Raw genomic sequence first — 14,661 nt, forward strand, 5'->3', positions numbered from 1 at the left:
AAAAATAAGGTGAATACTCCCACTGGTTTGTCACCAGTTGTCTTCTGGGGATGTAAGAAGCTGTGCTCTGTGTGTACATACAGCAGACATGTAGCCTACTAGTTTTGAACTGTGTGTGTGAACTGCAAATATGTCTTCTGAGAGTGAAGAAACTTGGAAAGAATGAGGTCATTGTGCATAATAAATCCCCCATATGCTTCTCTTCTGCCCTACAGCCCACAAGAGAAACATTTTAGAGAGGGTTACTTTATAATTTACATTCCTATTGTCAAAACTGGGAAATGAAACACAGATATGGTATGAGGAATGGCTCGTTCATTTTAAGTGGAAGAAAAAAAAAATTGAGATATAACTGCCTGGAAAACAAATTTGAGGTTGATTAAATCAACCATATTTAAAGGGGGGTGAGACCAGAGGCAAGGACAAAAGAAAACTTACATAGGATATATTTTTTACTGCTGTATATCGCATCTGTGCAATATCACAGGTGTTGAATTAGCCACAGGAGGGCTCCCCTGTTCTTCACTTGAAGAAATATATTAGTAGGAACTGAAAACTGCAGGGGGAAAAAACAAATTTATGTTCCTGTAACAAGAATATTGGGCATACTGCCCTGGTTCACAGGGCATACTCTGCTTGCAAGTAAATATAATTTAAAGTGTGGCATTAGCACAGTTAACTGCATGCTTCACTTCATACAAAAATAGTCATTAAAATACTGTGACAAGCTCAACTCATTCTTTATCAAGCAGGAAGCAGGGAGGACTCCAAGCTGTAAAGAATTTCTCGTATAGCTGGGCACTGAGCACGGGCTGGTGTTTAATCATGAGAGAATGGTAATTACATATGGACATTTGTACCTCTGGCCCCTTGCCTGCCCAAGGATTAACCGCACGTTGACATCTGGAGTTATATAGCCTCCCAGGGCGGCGCTGGGGCTGAGCAGCAGCCTGTTACAGGAGGTCTGAGGAAGAGCTCAGCGTGTTGGCAGCTCCTGCAGGATTTCTGCTCTAGGAGAGGCAGAAGGTCCCCAGGGGTGCCGATAGCAACTTACCAAGTATCTGATTGCCTTGCACTCCTGCAGTTAGTCTTGCAACAGCCTTAGGAAGGAGGCAAGAAATAATAGCCTCATTTAACCAGTGGAGAACAGAGCAGCCAGATTCAAAGAGGGATTAATGGACTCAAGCCCAGAGTCGTGATCCAAATCTTTTGCCTGTTCCCTCCCAGCAGCAGCCTGGTCCTGACACCACCTTAATTCACTGGAGACCTCCACGTTCTGTCCGCAATTCCAGAAATGCTCTAGGCTATGCAAATATCCCTAGTAGCCTCTGCCTGAAAAGCTAGGCTCTGTAAGCTAGACCAAGTGGCATCCCTGACTTCCCAAATGGATTTTCAGGTCCAGGATCATCCATCTTGCTTAACTGTTAGCATTTTCCCTGTCTCAGTTTTGGCCTCTGATAGTCTGCTGCTTCTCAAAGAAGACACAGAAAGTGTATGCGGGATAGCATGTGTCAGAAACTTTTCTAATAAGCAGCTTGGATGCTCCTAGTTTTGCACTGGAGAGAATTTAGTGGATACAAACCAAGCTGTGCACTTGACCTTAGGGCAAGCAAAAGGTTTCGGAGCTGCTCTGTTTAGCTGTATAGGAATAGATATTTGGAATCTCACAAAGAGCAGTTGCACATTTTCTGCTCAAGGTTTGAGCTGGAGCAGTTGTGGGCCACAATTTTAATCTTTCATGGCAGCTCAGTGGCTACTAAGAATACTTGTCTATGCATATGGGAGAATTGAGTTCACTTCCATCAGTCTCTCAGCTTTCTCTTCCTACAGAAATACCCTAATGCCAGGGTAAGTTTTGCTTTTGCTGATTTTCGTTCTTGACATACCATTTATTCTTGAAACTGTCACCATGTGGGCAAGAACATATAATTCAAGACTTAAAGATAAGCAAGATGGAATTTGTTTCTGTAAGCAGAGGTTAAAGCAGTCCTTCGGGGTTTGGCTTAAAGCCCCATTTGGCTCTGCTTTTTTAAAGGCTGTAAAAAAATGAATGATGTTTCTGCCTCAGCTGAGTTTGAGCAGGAATGATGATCACTTTTCCTAATGAGCTCTCCTAGGCTTTCCCTCGTTAGAAGCCTTGCTGGAAGTTCTTGCTCCTGATTAGGGAGAGGAGTGCTTGGTTGGATATAAAACCTCTGGAGAGGGGAGAAGCTCATATGCAGTCCTGTGTGTTATTATGTTGGCTGTTGGCTAGCTTCAGGGAATTTCCTGCTCAGTGGCTTTCTTGTATCCCTGTCTTTGGAGAGTTCTTATACAAGAATGGTAGGTGCCCAGATAGGGATTTAGATTTCACTTTGAGGTACTACTCAATACAGCTTACCTTTGAAGCTTTTAGGTCTTTTACTGGTTCAAGTCTTTAACATATGGCCATTGCATCTCGTTTCTAGCCATTTCCCTAAGCCCTGGCTTGTCCTTCCCTCCCCTTGGTATTCTCCTTCTTTCATGTCTTTGCTCTGCTAACCAGAATGAGAGTTACCTTTCCTGTAAGTCCCTTATGTTACAGTACACTTCGACAATTTAATTCCCTAAAGATCAGAATCTGTAACATTGTCGTCTTTTTTAAATGCCTTTTCCCAGAAAAAGAGCTCATTTATTCTTAAGAGGCTAGTGTGTTAAATGTAACTGCCCCAATGGTTTCCAAATATTGCTGAAGGACTTTTCTGCTGGTAATCTTCCCATCAGAAAATGTCTGGATCAAAAAGATGCAGATTCTACATCTTTTCATTCACTCTCCTTGTCAGGTAGCATAATTTTCACTTGTCAGTCAAAGTGGGATTAGTGATTCTTTCCCTCTTGTCAGCACTTGTATGTTTGAAGCATCAGCACTTCAAAGTCCTTGCTTTCCATAACTGTTTTGATTGCGTTAGCCAAAGCTTTAAGCCAGTTTTCTTCTCTACTTTTTCAGTTTCTGGTTTGCCTTAATGAGACTCTCTATTGTATTTATTGTTGCACTAAATATTCAACTCCAATTCTGCACCTTTTCCAATGCATTCATTCATACCTTGTGTCTCATGATGTTATTTTCCTACATCCTAGTTATTCAGTTGAGGTTCACCTGCTTTATTGTTAGTATTAGCTTTCCAAAGTAATCAGGCTTGGGCAATGTAAGATTAAAGGAAGGGGAAGGAGAGAATAGAAATGTTCCCTGTCTTACTGGAAAAAGAGTAGGACTATAATATGTTTCCTTTGCTACTGTTGTTCTAACTTCATGACCTAAGCAATATCATTTGCTCCTAAGTGTTCCTCTGGTGCAGTTGTAGACTGCTGGATCAAAATAGTCACTGCCACTGCCATATTCTTCTTTGTCAATTAATACATTTAGAGTTTCTGGCCCTAGTCTTCTCTAAAATGACCTGACTACAAGTTTTAATAATGCGAGGAGGTTTGTGGATCTTAGTGATGAGGTATGGTTATTTTCTAACATGCCATTCACTGGAGCCTAATTTTGACATTTAAGCTGGTTTTTTTTTTAGAGTACTGCAATAAAAACACCTGAAATTCTTGCTTAGTTTCACATAGTCTGCTGTTTTGGTTTTTAGTGCTGTGTGATGTTCTAGCTGTCTGGATAAACCTGAGGTCCATGAAACTGCAAGCCATTTGGTGCTTAGATCACCTGCTGTTTGTGGTATGCCACATAAGCGTTTATTTCCTTCTGCATCAGCCGCTTACGCACAAGACTGTACGAAAATAAAGATGAAAAAAAGCTTGGCAAGTTATAGAGTCTGTTGCTCTCCCACAACATTCCTGACTGTCTCTTAAAGACTTCCTGTGATGGAGACCCTGATCCTGTCAAAGCCATTTATTCCAGTTCTTTAGTATTCTTAGCATTAAAAAGTCTTTGGGAAGTTCAATTAGCTCTTGTTTCACCTCAGGTCAATAACTTGTCCTCCCTGCACAAATATGGAGAATAGGCTGCTCCATTCATTTTTGGAGACTGTTAGCATAGTCCTCCTCAGTCTTTTCGTTAGAAGAAATGATCCCACTTCTTTCTTAGGTCATGTTTTCTAATCATCCTTGGGATATTTACCCCAGACACACTCCACCCTTGACTGCAATGGTCATTACTGTTCCTGAAAGAGGACACAGCGGTGGGAAGGATCTCTTAGGTTAATACTCCCAGGCCTTTTCCTTGAAAACTTGATCATGTTGGCCTGAATGTGGAGTCACGTTCAGTTTGTGATCCAGTGTTATCCATAGGAGACCCATGCCTAACTAATTGTTTTGCAACCGATTGGATCCATTTGTGTGAAACGGATCACAGCATTCATCCCAGCTTTTCATGTTTGTTTTGAATTATGATTTTGTCTTTCAGCATCCTCCTAGTCCTTCCTGGCTTTGTCATCTACAGATTTGTTATCCATTTTGTATCTTTCTTCCTACTGACTATATGGGGAACCTAGCTCAGCCATAGCTGTCCAAGTTGGAGATTACTAAAATCAGTTAAGATAATTCTCACCTGAAAGATGGACAGTTAAATTTAACCCACATAGCAGTAACTAGGAACATAGTTATTACTGAACAAGTCAATGTAATAAATACATGCCTAACCATCCTCTCCAAAAAACAATCAGGCAAAAAAGCAACACATCAAAGCCAATTGATTTTCTATATATTCTATCAAGTGGAGGCAAACAGTTGGATAGATCTGAGAAGATGCACTTTCTTTATGTAAGAGCCAGCAGTCTTGCAAAGGGCTGGGATGAGGGGGATGGACTGAGAAGCTATTATGAACCACTGTGCAGACCACATAGATTGCCAAGGGGAGACTTTCAGGTTCTTCGCCAATGGCAGTGCAATAACTGCTACTCCGGGGTTCTTGTAGGTGCACTGGTAGTACCATGTCAGATACTTCAGCCTGCACTGGTTCAGTGAAAAAGTAACCTCTCCTCCCTGTGTTTCATTTTTCCAAACATGACATGAAGTTTCAGATTTCTGGCATAAATATTACATGGGCCTCAGAAATTATTTATAACCAGTGCATCTGAATTCAGAACCAGCTGTAGAAATAAATGTCCAGTACTTCAGAGGCAGTTTTACTTGTAGCAAGTACAGATTAAATATGCATTTTGCCAGTTTATCACTCTCAAAAAACATAAGAAAAAAAGTGATAAATGAAATTATTGGATCCAAGCATGATATCAAAGTGCCTTAGGTTTGATTACTTGTAACTATGTATAAGTAATCAAAAGGATGGGTACCAAAATAAAGTCTCTCACTATGCCTCCATTTATAAATAATGATTTTTGAATCTTATATTGATATGGGCATTTGTAAAGATGATACATTAAGTAATTTGGAAGGAAAGAAGTAACCTGCAAACTTCCTGTCCTCAAGCTGAGCCTGACATTCTTTTGACTATACCAGTTCCTTGAAAGGAGTAAGGAATAAGCTCAAGAAAAATAGTAAAAAAAAAAAAAAAAAGTCTCTCAATTCACTGTGGTTCTGCCAAGATCAGCAAGTAGTGTGCCAGACTGGGAACAAGAAAGCCATGGTGCTGCAGAAACTTCACATTGTCCTAAAATCACCAAGGGCTTTAAAATATACTGTGGGGAAAACTCCTTGTGTAAGAGAACATCTTTTTTTTTTTTAACTTTTTTTCTTTTTTTTTTTTTTCCTTACAGACTGTGGCAAAATGGGTATGTTAGTGGGGAGAGCACAGGGGAGAAAGGAACAATAGGGACTGCGAGGTATTGTTTTGGGCTTTGAGGCTGTATAGGGCGATGAGAAGCAAAGCTTTATGCAGACTGCTGAAATACTTTTAGAACGTGCTTGGAAAATACTGTATATGTTCTGGTTATTATTATTCAAATGTATCTTTATGGTTTTTCTGAGCCTTCAGAGAAAAAGATTCAGGAACAAAATTGACAGTTTTGGCTCTTTGTTTCACATAAACAACTGAAAAGCACTGTTTGCTCCATATTTTCTTGAAGAGGACTTATTGCAGGACATTTTTTAATTCTGTTGGGATACAGTTGTTTACAAAAATTAAAAATAAAAAAATACTGCTGTCAAAGCATTACCCATTATTTAAAGCTGCAAACCCATTTCTGTTCTTTTCAAGAGTCAAAGTCCAAGTACATTCGTCTTTGGGCACAACATTAACGGTTGGTGCCAACCTGAAGGTTTCTGGAGGACAATGATCTATTTGAAACTACCCCGGAAAAAAAGCACAAATACTCCAAGTAAGAAAAATGATCTCACAGTTCGGAGAAGGAGAAGCATGAAAAGCTGAATTCCAGGGTAGCTCTAGTCTGTACATTTTAAAGACCTGTGTGGCTGAGGAAGTATGCAGTGCACTTTGAGCAGCTTCAAACTGTCTGCTTACAGAATATATATGTTTCAAAATGCCATGCTGTATATGCTGTCCTGTGCTGTGTCTTCTAAGTAGCAATCTCAAAGGCAGGTTCAGCACTTATGCAGCGACCGAGAATCTCCATTCTGCCACCTGAATATATCTTTGGCCTCAGTCTAGAAAAGTGTTCTCGCCACATCAAACCAGAGGCTCAGTGCACTTCAGGAGAGATGGACGGGAGAAACCCAGAGATAGTCCAGAGAGGAGAAATAACAATAGCCAGGTCTGTGGAAAACACAGCTTCTGAAGGGAGGCTGAATCCATTGCTATTATTTGATCTAGTGTCCTGGCTTTGGCTGGGATAGAGTTAATTTTCTTTCTAATAGCTGGTATAGTGTTATGTTTTGGATTTAGTATGAGAATAATGTTGATAACACACTGATGTTTTTAGTTGTTGCTAAGTAGTGTTTATACTAAGTCAAGGATTTTTCAGCTTCTCGTGTCCAACCAGCAAGAAGGCTGGAGGGGCACAAGAAATTGGGAGGGGACACAGCCAGGACACCTGACCCAAACTGCCCAAAGCAATATTCCATACCATATGACATCATGCCCAAAATATAAACTGGGGGGGGGGGGGGGGGGGGGGGGGGGCACATATTGCTGCTCAGTAACTAACTGGGCATCAGTCTGCAAGTGGTGAGCAATTGCATTGTGCATCAATTATTTTGTATATTCTAATTCTATTGGGTGGGGGGGGTCCTTCCTTTCTGTCCTATTAAACTGTCTTTATCTCAACCCATGAGTTTTACTTATTTTCAATTCTCTCCCCCATTCTACTGGGTGGAGGGAGGGAGGGAGCACCTGCGTGGCGCCTAATTGCCGGTTGGGGTTAAACCATGACATCTACATAAGAGAAAAGTAAAAGCAGATTAATTGTAAGAGTCTTTTGTAAAGAGAGAGAGAATTAGAGTCACAGGATAATTCAAGCTGGGAGGTCTCTAGTCCAACCTCTCCTTCAAAGCAGGGTCAATGCTGAATTCAGACCAGGTTGCTCAGCATTTTGAGCAGTCAGGTCTTGAAAACCTCCAAGGAGGGAGAGCCTGCAACCTCTTCCAGTCTGTAATGATCCTCATAGTGAAAATTTTGTCCTGGTGTCCAGCAGAACCTCCCCTGTTCCCATTCATGACCACTGTCTCTCTTTAATTTATGACCTCTGATCTCTGCCATGCACCCCAATATAGAGTTCAGCTCCATCTTCTCAGTAATGTTCTCATAGGTCTTCAAAGGCTGCTATTAAGTCCCTTTTAAGCCTTAACTAGCTGTTCTCCCCATCCAAGATACTTAAAAAAAATCATGGGTTGCCAGTGGAAGGCTTAGGTTCAACAGAAGAAGCCCCAGTAGGGAGCACAGAGAGGCCTGAGAATGGGGATGTCTGAGGTTGTTAAGAATAAATTAGGAAAATGTATGGTTATCCACCGATGGGGTGGAAATGCCAGGGGATGAACTCGATGATCCCTTAAGGTGCCTTCCAGTCCTATTTTCTTTTGCTTTGATTCTGTGCTAGAAGAGCATGTGAATACAAGTACTTGTGCCAGCTTAGGGCCACAGAGCTACGTACATGGCAAGACTGAGCCCCAGGTACATAATAAATTTCAGCACTTATTAATATTTCAGGAAGTTATGAGTGACTGAAAATCACTAGGGAAAGATAAGTTATAATGGAAATAATGTTGTAGCCTGAATTATTGCAGTGTTAGCAGATGTCCATTCTGCTTATGTCTAGTCATCTGAGATAAACTGAGTACAGTGAGTTGTTTTGTTGGGTTTTTTTAAAGGTCAAGGAATAGGTCTACCAATAAAGAACCTTTAAAAAAATCTGTCACCTCCACTACCAGTCAACCTTAATTTTTTGTATTTAATAATTTTAATTTAATATTATTTGTCCATATGTCTAAATATCTATGTGGGAGAGATTGCTAATGATATTATTATCAATACAGTATTACTATAGATACTATAGGTGTGGAAACCAGGACTTAGAAAGGTTGTCAAACATGACGTTATTAAAACAAGAAAGAGAAGTTAGATTTGTTTGATGTCATGCTCTTCCAAAGCATGCAGGGATGCACAGTTTCCCCTGGGAATCAGTGAACCAAATTGCTCAAACATCTCTCTTTACCAGTTAGGTTTCTAGGTGTATGCACAAAAGCACTTGAAAGATTCCGAATTAGTGGCTGCTCCTGGAAATTTTACCTTCAATTGCTCTGTAGGAGGACACTTGACAAAGACAGACAAGGACTAAGGGGTAAGTCAGCCCTGAGCAGTCTAACACATCACCTATCCCACTCTGCTCTGGGTAGCCTGTGCGTATGTCTGAAGCAGTATGAAAGCAGCGTGCAGCAAAAAATAAGCTAGGCACAGCTTTGTGTGTCTTCAGACAGGAGGGACCCCTTTCTGACCTATTCAGTGTGAAACATAGTTCTTGCACTCTATTTTTGAAATCCTTCATTGTTCTTTTCACCATGTCCATTGTATTCTTACAAAGAAACGTGTTTCCTTCAACAAGGTTTTGATACCCAGTGAAAGAACACCTACCTATTCTCTGTTTTCGTTTCTGCTCTGCTGCCACAACCTGCTGATTGCAGAGGCAGCATTTCACTTCCATTATAGTTTAAATAAAATGGTAGTCTGGCTACATAGGGAATGCATTAGCCTTAAGCAGTCTAGTCACTGTTAATTACAGTTTTTAGACTTCGGAAAGCTGGGTCAAAATTTTCCATTTTTCGTTGGAAAGCCATGTCATTTAAATGCTATCTTCTGTGCACCGTTCATTCACAGTTCTGCTGCTCAAAACTCAGCAGTGACTCTTCCGTGGTAAGTGAGCTGCTTCTTTTTCAGTCTGTGCCCAGAACAGAGCTTAAAGCAAAAACCTCATTAAGCAGAGTTCACTCTGCAGGCAAGTCATATGTTTAACAGTTTGCTGGTGTGAAGTGGAAAACACCTTGTAAAGTTGAAGTTTGTAATGTTATCTAGGAGATGGAGCTGTGAAGGAGAAAGTGAGGTGGCAGAGGCAGTTTGGAAATAATGTTTATTTCAGTGTTTGAGGGTTTCTCCAGAGCAAGCTTCAGTTTGGGAGGGGAGCCTGGAAGGGATGTTTATTGAAAATGTAAGCCTTTCAAATGGAAATGGAATTTTTAGGTAAAACTGTTTAGTCAACTGTCATTTTGTGTTAAGCTTAAAAAAAAATATCGCAAACACAATGGTTTGCTTTTTTTAATCATTTCTACCATGCAGTTCAAGGAAATAAAGTGTAAAAACCTCGATACTGCAGGTTTACCTTTTTATGGTCTGTTTTGAATGCACCAGCTAAGGCCCCGGTACACCCAGTTGCAGACAGGGGGCCCGGACCCCCCAGAAGAGGGAGGGAGACGCAGAGTGCATGGCCTCACCCACCCACCCTTCTTCCAGAACTGCTCTGAAGGGGGGCTGTGTTTGTAGAAAGGAGGTATCCTCTCCGCTGGGTGTGTTTGGGCAGGGAAAGTCCTCCCGAGAGCTGCCCCGCTCTGAGCGGCTCCCAGGGCAGCCGCAGCGGGGGCCGCCTGGGCAGCGCAGTCAGCAGGCTCTGCTTTCCCCAGGACGGTAGCGCAGCGCAGGTGGGGGCACGGGCTGCTGCCTCCTCCTCATCCCGGTTCCTCCGAAGGTATGAGGCGATCACAGAGGGGAGGAAAAGATAACGAAGCACAGGGTAAATACAACCCTGTTTTCTCCTTAGGAAACCTGAAGGGGGAATTGCTAGGACAGTGTGGAAGCTTTGCTTTTTTTTTTTTTTTTCCCCCCGTTTTGCTAGTAATTCCCATGTAGCAGTATCCTAAACCAGAAATGATTCAATGTGGCAAGGAGATGTCCTTTCCTGGCAGTATATTAAAGTATTTTAACTTACAGGAGCAAATAGTAGGAAGATTTTCTGAAGGGCATGAAGGGTTCAAATGAAATCCAGAGTACTGAAGCCATGAGAATTTCAGTGGGGTGATTCTGTATGAAACAGACTGCAGAGCTCTGGCTGAGAAGAACGAGAGTCACTGTCATGGCATCTTGTCACCTGTTTCTTATTTATTTAAGTTTTTCCTTTTATAATAAAACAATAATTTTGTTATATAAAAAAATGAGAATTCCTTCACTCAGGACATGGTTAAGTGACAACTCTAAGGCATTTGGGTCAGCCATCTGCAACATTGGCTAAACACAAGTTGGTTCAAGATAGTGAGTTTACCTTCACGTTATACTTGGTTTCCCATGAAATTCCTCTTGGACTATTGTTTGATCATGAAAACTCAAAATAGTGATAGAGAGGAGTTTCAGTGAAGTAGGAGCTCGAACCTCATTCAACTTGAGTAGAGAGCCATTGCACAAGGGTTTAATATCTGAAATGTGATAAGCTGCTAAGTCTGTTGGAGGATTTTAATGATCAGTTTTTGAAGGCATTGAGGTACTACTTTTGTTGATGCATTTCTAAAATGTGCTAAAAATGGTAGGCTCTCTATCGGAGTTTAGTAAGAAAAAAAATAAAATGAGAATGTAATGTGGTCATACGATGTCTGTATATGACCTAGTTCTCTCGTACTTAAGTTGCTAAACTTTGTGGGAAATAAAGCATTTGGGTTCTTGCACAGTGAGTGTCTAGCTGTGAGCACACTCTGTTCAAATTTATGAAATAACTGATATGCTTAAATGTTCCAGTAGATTGGTACCTCTACCTTTACCAGTTTTTCTTTGATAGTACCATATAAATAGCAGAAGAATGAAAAAGGTTGGGTTTACATGTGTCAGTGCAGAGATAAATATAACATTATTCAGGTGACTTCTCTTTATGACTCATCTTTAGAGTGACAATTATTTGAAGGTAATTTAACATCACTTCATGAAAGGTTAATGGTATTTCTACTTTAAGGGAGTTGAATACAATACAGATTTTGCTAGAAATACAAATCTAACCTTTTTTTTTAAATTGCTCTTCTAGAGCAATTTCCTGTGAATCTATTAAGCCATAAGCAAGCTTTTATTGAACAGGAGAAGTCTGCATTAAGATAAGCCTAACACAATTCCGTTTAAAAGGTTATTTATTACCTAATGTGTCAATGTCCTTACAAAAAGTTGTTGTTCATTTGTTCATTTAATTATTACTATTAAAGTTCAAAATGAGTGTTACCTCACAATTTAGAAACACAAAAGATTATTTTCCTTGATCTGTACGGTCGTGCATCAAAACCTAATTACGGAGGTACTTCCCTCTAGTGGACAAGAAGATACATCGATTGCAGTATTTTTCAGTCCCCTTCAAATTTGATCAGGATTTGGGGAAGAGCATGCCTTTAAAAAGGCAGGGAGCAGGAGTGGGGATGAGCAGTCGCTTCTCATGGGGGAGAGCAGGATGAGGAGGGAGATGCCCAAGAGATGGCTCAGGACTGGTGCTGCTGGGGCCAACGCGTGTGCTGCAAAGGCAGGTGATCGCAGGGTGCCACGGCTTGCAATTGGTGCAGGGATAGTCAGGATAGTCAAAACAAAGCAGCCTGAGGAATGGCAGTAGGCTCTCCTGATGCTGTGAACCTGGCTGAGTGATAAAACAGGAGGTAGGTTTTGATATTGATAAATGCAAGGTAGTGTACCTGAGTTAAAATAAGCAGATGCAGTAACAGGCTCCGCATTAGGTCTTACCTGTCAGGGAAAGATCCTGGAGTCACTGTGATCTTGGTGTTTGTTTTCCAAAAATATCATCAGTGGTAGAAAAGGTAAGCTAAGTGTTAGAAACAATTAGAAAAATAATGGAATTAAAAAGAAACATCGTGCCCCTGTTTGCAACACTTTTGAGATTATAGTCCCTCTGTCTTAAAGCTTGAGAAGAATGACAGAAATATGGAACAGCTTCCATGTGAGAAGAGACTAAATGAGAGAGTCAAGTCCAGAAATGGAAATACAAGGGGACACTCCAGTCTGAAAAAGAGGCAGCTAGAAGAAGGTATACTGGAAGTATATCATATTGTGAAAGGCAGGAAGAAGGTGAATAGGGATTATTATTCCCATTTCTCGTATCAGAAGGAGTAAGAGATATTCCAATACCCTCATTGTCACAAAAGGCTAAAAGTATAAATAGCCTCCAAAAATAATTAAATGGAATTGACGGAATATAGTTCTGCTGACAGCTACTAAATGCACCAGTGTCTCTTTGAAGCCTCTGTCTCAGAAAGCCCCTGAGCTGCTGACTCTCAGGTGTTAGTTGCATTGGCCATGGGAAAAACACTGTATGCCTGCTCTGGTTCCATGTACTCTTTTTATAAATATCTAATGCTATCTGGGATGGGAGGTAGGCTGGCAATTTTAAATCTGTAAGTGAAACACATACAAACTCAGTCATCCTTACTGTACTTCATATACCCATAGGGTTGGTTTTTTTATATCCTATTCAAACTTTTATATATCATTTGTATTTTGAATGGATATATTTGCCATGTTACCAATTCTTGAGATTTTTATCACAAGTATTCCTTGCATTAGTTGGGTGGGCTTTTCTTCTGACAGTTCCAATCACAGTTAGAAGTCTTGCAGTTGAGATTATCTTTAAAAAAAAAAAAAAAAAGACCAGGGATTTTAAAAAAATGCTAACTGCAGCTTGTATAGAAAAGTTTCATGGTGTGTATCCATATCTTTGAAAAAGAGGGAGTAAACATTAAGGAAAAAACAGCATCAGTTGATTCCATTTTTTAAAAAGTCAATAATTTTATGAGCCTTTCCTATTAATGCATGGACTACCAGCATACATGTTTATAAAAGAAATGGTAGTGAAATATTTTAACCATATGCTACGTAAATCAGCATAAAAATCCCAGGTCCTTGTATGTCTTGCAGAAATATGGTCTAAATTGAGTCTAGAAAGATAACGTAATTGGTTTCTAGGCAGTTTCTCTTAAGTATAATGTGCATGTTTAAAACCCAGTGGCATAATATAGTTCTCTATATACCATGAGAATTTATAAGAGTGTTAATAAATTAAACATCAACATTTACCTTTCTCCCTTGTTGGCTTAATCACCAAAGCCTGGCAGCTACTTAATGTCCCCTTGATGAATCCTAAGAAGAAATGAGGAGTCAGTAAGCTTAAGAGCAGTCTACTTATGTCATATGTTTGTGTTGCACTTCACTCAGACAACTCGTACACAAGAAAATGCTACAACTCATTAGAGTAAAAAAGGAATTGTGACTGCTAAAGCATGGCAGTAAAAGGACTGAGGGTAGCTGGATGTAAGAAAGGGTCCATGCAAAAATAAAATTGGAAATAGAAGTAAAAAAAAAAAACAACAAACTACAGAACTATTCACTGCTAATTTATTTCCATCTTATTGGGGTTTTAACAGATTTTATGATTGAATACTTTAGACTGAAATTTTCAGGTTCCATTGTAAATAATAATGATTAGTCAAACACATTCTTTCCAATATTTTCTCTGCTCAAAATGGCAAGCAGGACATTTAACTAACAGGCTATTTCAAGGTTCAACCAGGTTTTTTTAGAGCTGTACTTATTTTGTCAGCTCACCCTGACCTGTAATGAACGCAGAATGAAATTCATTATAAGATCTTTTCCTCTCTGTCCATTCTTTCTTCTGCCACACCATTCCCATCCTGGAGGAAAACATGGAAATACTTGTGCTATTCAATCTGCAGATATAGCGGTAAATAAAAAAATGGTTAAACTTCCATATGTAAGGAGTAGGTACCCCTATGTTGCTCAGATTAGAACTGGGTAAGCTTTAATATTTGTGCTTTTATCCTGGGCTACACCAGAGATTTTTACTTACAGAAAAAGCCCCCTTACACTTGCTGGCAAAAGTAGCTAAGGACACTGGCCATCACACAGCCATGTTATGGATGTTCTTGAAGCTTTCCTAAAATCAAGACAAGTTCCATGGGATTTTCGGAGAAATACTGACATTTTTTACAACCTGCCATGGCAGCAAGCAGATCCACTTTTTTCAAAAGTGGGAAAAGATGAGGAAAGTTATAGTGTCTGACAACTCTGAATTATCCCCAAACCTGAACTTTCCACTGTGTCATACCTTCTTTCTTACAGCTGGTACACATTCCCAAATGAGCATGTGAAAACATATTACCTTTTCCATGGAAAAATCTAAACCATATAATATTTCATTAAAATAATCTTCTGCTGTCATCAGGTGATGGCTCATAAAAGAGTCAGCTCCCCAAGAAAAACAGTGTTGCAGGACCCTTAAGGCTTTTATCTATGCCCCGCTTCTTTGC

Source organism: Haliaeetus albicilla, chromosome 13, assembly GCF_947461875.1.
Source record: "Haliaeetus albicilla chromosome 13, bHalAlb1.1, whole genome shotgun sequence".
Lineage (NCBI taxonomy): Eukaryota > Metazoa > Chordata > Aves > Accipitriformes > Accipitridae > Haliaeetus > Haliaeetus albicilla.